The sequence below is a fragment of the Sinocyclocheilus rhinocerous genome, unplaced genomic scaffold (genome assembly GCF_001515625.1).
Source record: "Sinocyclocheilus rhinocerous isolate Xijiao unplaced genomic scaffold, SAMN03320098_v1.1 scaffold781, whole genome shotgun sequence".
NCBI lineage: Eukaryota > Metazoa > Chordata > Actinopteri > Cypriniformes > Cyprinidae > Sinocyclocheilus > Sinocyclocheilus rhinocerous.
Window position 1 is genome coordinate 1,072,520 of NW_015658395.1, and position 6,000 is coordinate 1,078,519.

General features: G+C 38.8%; 1 protein-coding gene across 3 annotated transcripts in view; it reads right to left on the minus strand.

Moving 5' to 3' along the window:
* Positions 1–5,635, minus strand: part of adgrb2 (adhesion G protein-coupled receptor B2) — a 293,767-nt gene extending 288,132 nt beyond the window's left edge. For all 3 annotated transcript variants that reach the window (XM_016530376.1, XM_016530377.1, XM_016530375.1), the window contains exon 1: positions 4,815–5,635. The gene's annotated coding sequence lies outside the window, so the exon portion shown is untranslated. The remainder of the gene's footprint in view (positions 1–4,814) is intronic.
* Positions 5,636–6,000: the final 365 nt, after the last annotated feature.

Genomic DNA, 6,000 nt, shown 5'->3' on the forward strand with positions numbered 1-6,000 from the left:
TGGTAACACTCACGCATTAGAGTCATTTTCAACAAATCGATTCAGCTTTAAGGGCCCTGCACACAAAATGGCCCACTACAAATATTGACACATGAAGATGGGTAGAAGCCAGAGGCACCCTGTTGATCGCAGCATCTGTGCCTCGAAACGCAGACTTCCAGCATTATACCACGACATGAACAATGGAAGCCGAACTAGATTTGGCTTTCCTGAATGATCACGTTTCTGATATCAGCCGAGAGCTGATAACAGATAAAGGCAGCTGTGCTGGAGGACGACAGACAGGAAAGCCTGCCGAAGCACAGACAAGAGGCTAAAGCGCATTTGTCAGGCGGTATTGCTCACCAGGGCTTTCTCAGCCGGTGAATGTGAGGTGACAGTGTTTGCAAGAATTAAAACATTGTGCTTTATCTCACTGCCTAAACCTGATACATCATATTTTCAGTGAGGTGGCGCATGAACACGTACAAGAGGGGTTGGCGTATGGGCCAAAGCGGAAGGGGTATTTTTCTGAAACAATGCGACGACCAGGGACCACTCAACCAGGCAAGACCAAGCTGTTGCCTGGCTCACGGTCCATATGCAGTTCTCTACACCCCTTCACATGCAGGAGACGGTGAGGAGCATCAGTCTCTCTTACAGGATCACGCAGCTCCTGCACAGCCAGCGATATCCCTTCTGCTTTTCAAAGGCAACAGATATATCAGAGCAAAGGCCTCACGTTGTCAAAGACAATATTCAAGCCCCCTCTTTGATGACATTTTAGCATGAAATCCAGCCATGCATGTTTAATACAAATAAATAAATTAAACAAATTAATAAAAAATTATTACGGATCTTGCATAGGGATGCACCAGTGTTCAATAATTTTGTTATGGCTGATAACCAATAAACGTCTGATATTAAAATTTGATACAAAAAACATGCATTTTAAATGCTGCAAGTGAATTTATGCATCACGACAATATAATGTACAGTATGAAAAACTGATATTTATTTTGACATTTTCTGAAGATTTAAATAAAATTGTACTATTTAAAACTATTACCGTTATTAAAAATTAATTTTAAGTGAGAATTAGATGATGGCAAATGTAATCCAAATGCAAAAAAGGGTAAAATAAGCATGCATAATTAAATATCTAATATCTAGTAATACTAATACATTTTTAAAAACATTTTCGTTCATATATTAGCTGGTTCCGAAATACTCTTCAAAGAGGTCAAATTAGGCTAAAACAAATATTATATGGGTAACACTTTGCACTTTAGGTTTAATGTGTTAACATGAATGAACAATGAACAGTTTTCCACAGCATTTATTAATATTAATGTTAATTTCTACATTTACTAACTCCTTTTCAAAATCAAAAGTTGTATCTGTAAACATTAATCTGTTAATACACTGTGAACTAACATGAACAAGCAATGAACAACTTTATTTTTATTAACTAACATTAACTAAGGTTAATATGTGCTATAAAAATATATTGCTGAGTTCATGTTAACAAATAAGACTTTTTTTGTAAAGTGTTACCAATATGCAACGGATCTTTTTGATATTAAATGTGCTGAAAAGACAGCTTTATGTACACTTGACAAATTAATTTGGTTATGCTAAGTGCCAATACAATAAATAAAAAGATGCCAGTAATGGGACTTTAAGCAAGCAGGAAGAAATTCATTGTACGGGACAGTGTGTACAGGAGTGGGCAGCTGTGGAATTAAAACTCCATATTTTCATAATTGATTAGTCAGTTGGTTGTCTAAACAAGTACAGTGTCTGTGTTCAGGAAACTCTATACAATACGCCTGCATCATCCCTACCAGACCCCAATCAGACATGTTTCAGACACTACTGTACAGTAAGTGCAGCTCTTTAATAAGGCCAGTCAACAAATAACTATAACCTTGTATTGAACAAAGCTACCAAAGTCCTCATGAGAATGGTTCAATACACAGCGGCACAAAACCACTTATGCGCATCCCGGATGCAGAATGATATGCTTCAATGTAATCTCAGCGCTGGGCTCATGGGATTTCCCATGATTTCCCAACTGTTAGATCAGAAATATTGTCTGTGCCCAACACCTAGTTTACTGCACCCAACAGTCTTTTGAGTCTTCATTGTGCTAAAACAATTTATTAAAGCATTCATCTGCAGTATTCTGACAGACACCCGGGAGTTAATTCCACACCATGAAAAATCAGACAGACTATGCTGAATATAATATACTTAAATCCCTCCATAAGACCTCAGATGCAAACATATGGGTTCTGCATAACATTTTTTTTTCAGAAAGGGTTTTACCATGCTAAAATGCTAGCATGCTAAAGTATCACTGCTAAAATGATTGCTGAAAGAAACTCACACATAAATCTATGTAAAGAGAGAGAGAGAGAGAGAGAGAGAGAGAGAGAGAGAGAGCTCTGCTGTGCATTTTCAGCAAAGTTAAAATATGATTTAAATTTACATATCTTAGCTTTTTAGTAAAGTTGGATCATTTCGATACAACTTGTTTTAAATATTTTAAATAAAACTCATCTTGCAGCTTGGAAGTGTACAGAGTCTCCTTGGTTCGGAACCATCGCATTAAAGGAAACATTACCGTACATGTTCACGCTGTTCATTTTCATCTAGCAGTGCATGAGAGACCTAATTCAATCCTTGTTATCACACAGCTACAGGTTCAGTACAGTACAGTGAATCCAACTGCATTGCATGCCAGGCATAAATAGACATAAACTGATCAACTTAGCATAAATGCCTCTCTCACACATCACACTAAAGGTATTATCCCCAGCAGCCTGTAGACCGGTTTTATTTCTCATTAATCAGCCAAGCTTAACCCTTAAATGGTGTCTGTATCCTGGGAGACTTTTGAGAGGCTGGGGGGGGTAAACATATTTAAAATGAAATTTCCTGCAAATATTCAGGACAAACAAACTATGGTGTCAACTTGCCACCTTTATCTAAAAGTAATATGGCAACATGCTGTGAGAAGGCCACTGACCTTGAGGTAAATGTTCCTATCCTTTACCACAGGCGCACGGGACACCCCTGCAGCACAGAGGGCCCCCTCACGGCATTTTGAGCCAATTATAGTTAAATTTCCCCATCTACAACGATTTTTCTCTACATAGGAGCCGCATCAAGCTGTGTGAATCCACTGATTTTTAATGTGGCGTAGAGTCAGCGTTGATGCATTCGCACACAATCATAATTGGTGCAATCAAAGTATCACACACTCCAATGTTGATTTAAGTTAAAAAAAAGATATGCCAAAAATATAGGCTATATGCTACTTTTAATTTGGACTTGCTTCAGCTTCAGCTTGCTTCAGCGCACCAAATTTACAAGTTCATGACAAAAATAGAACGTTCAACTGAAAAAAAATTCAGCACAGAAAATAAAATAAAAAACATAATGAGATTGTCCAAAGTAACATCACTGTTTGCCATACTATTTCACTGTTGACCTTATTTTTAATGTAAGAGGTGGTGCATTTTCGTAACATTCCTTTGCCGTGAAAATAGTTTTATGTTTACTACACTTTTTTATTCTTATCATTTACACATATCTGCTAATTAAATAGATGTATGGCACATTCACAGGTAATAGCTTCTGGTCTAAAAAAAAAATAAAATAAGGTGGATAAATAAAAAACGCTTGTACTCGACGTCACATCTTGTGGGTGGGGCCTCGTGGCATGGATCACAATAAGTCTTTGACATGTTATATTTTAACTCCAACGCATTATTTTGGGAAAAAAATTGCTTTATTATTTCAGTTCTAATGTGTCGGAAAATAGCAATGCAGTTTCATGTTCGTGCCTATTAAAGGGTTAATGCGCGTGCCGTCCGTGTGCGCTTCATTCCATAACAGACTCTTACATCAAAGGACGTCTACTCTTGTAAAATATACTTAAAGTGGTGGTATCTGAAGATAAATGTAAATTTAGATCAGGGTATTAGCGCAGAATATATTATCGTTAGTGGCTCCAGAACAAACGGCGCTGAAAGAGCAGTTGTGAAGACGCGTTCAACAGATGGGCGACTGCTCTTCCTCACAGCCGCAGACCTGTACGGACAAATCTTGCTTTGATTAATTAGCATAAAGCCTGGTCGTGAATGTTAATTGAAAGACAGCTGCATTGGCTTATTGACTAAACGATTATCAGTGTGTCGGTTATTGATATAAACTGAATTCTATTTTAAGCTGCGCCGTTAAAGGCGCCAAATCACAGTTGTATCACCTTCAAATAACATTACAGTCGCGCGGTGACAGTAGAGACGGTATTTAAACGTCGATATGAACACAATGACGAAAACCCAAAAGAACATACAGCTGTAGGCGAAAACGAGACGCAACCTTCAACATAATGTTTCTACTTACAGTTTTCCAGTGAGACGTACACTGGTTGATCATGTCACTCAAGGCAAGCTCACCATGAACGTGGTCTGATTGGTATAAAAATACATTTTCTCTGTAAGTTTATGGTCGAGGCATGAATAGGAAAGGCAACAGAGACCTCGATCCTGAAAGCATTTCTGTTCTGAATGCTGCTTATAAGGATAATAGGCTACACTTGATTCTGAAGAGAGAAAAAAAAAAGAGATTTGGTTCAAATTCACAGGCGATACTTTTACATAGGCTATTCCAACTTAAAAGGACTAGTAAGTAAATGTATTCAGAGTGGTCGGTCTATGATAATACGCTAGTCTTTTTAGACCATTCAAATGCACAGATTGCGAAGCAACGCAATAACAGTTATAACATATGGATATTAAAAATATATATAAGCACTGACATACCTTGTCTCTGTCAGCAGTAGTTATTCTATATTCCCCGATTTGTTCCGTAGATGCAAATACAATTTGCCATCCATGACACGTCTCAGTTTGAGATTGAGTATCTTTTACCACAATCTACCCCCGCAAAAACGAATCCGAGTATTTTCAGAGGATGAGAAAATAAAAAACTGAAAAGGGCAGATACTAAATAACATTAGAATAGAAGGGGAGAAACAATAAACCGAATCAAATAAAAAAGAAGCGAAAACAAAGAAGGGACACAAGAAAAGTGCGATAAATCAAATGCGGTAGAAAACGAATTGACTTTAGTTCACAAACAGGGCTCCAGTAATTCCACGCTGCGTCTCTGTATTCCAAACGCACAGTGCGCTCTGAACGGGGAACGCCGATCTATCCGTTTATTCCCAATCTGCTGCGGTTTTACTTCCAGGACTTCAACTTGCAGTAGCATCACTTACACCTGAGCGTTCGTGTGAAAATACATTTGCCTTCTCTCCTTTTCGGCTTCGGCAGAACCCCTTTCCATGCATTGGCATCCGAGCTCTCGGTAAAGAACCGCCGCACTCAGTCAGGCGTCTGGATGCCCGCATTCACTGTAGCAGCGAGGAGGATAGAGGCGCGTTCACGCTCTTCTTTCTCAAGGGAGTTGGACGCGCGCGCTGTTCACGTACGTCAGCCGGCGCGTGCTCCAAATAGAACGCTGGGGAAGTTCGTTTCGAATTCTTCGATTTCGCAGCTCCGAATATGATATTACGTCATTATGCATTGGGTTTTTGCTTCCTTTCTGCCTGCAGGTTGGAAGTGTTGTCGTCAAAATGAGAATGAAGTGAGTAGACAACTTGACACCAAATGAACCAAACACAAATATATGACTTGTGGTAAATTTCACCCCCCCCAGTTTTTCCATGGTCTAAATGTTTCATGGGTACAATAGTTTTTGAAGCTATGCATGGACTGTTTGACAAACTGGGGTAGGCTATCGAAGAGACACCAACCATATGATTAAATGTGTTGAAGCATTAAAAATATTGAAGCAGCACTTTGCAAGTTACAAAACTCAGCACTCTGGCATGGAATGATACAGCCTTTTATGTCCGCGAAGTAAGCGAAGTAAATGCATCAGTCAGCATAAATTGGTCTATAATAACCAGTATGTCTTAAGCAAAATCAGACTCATCAGACTCTT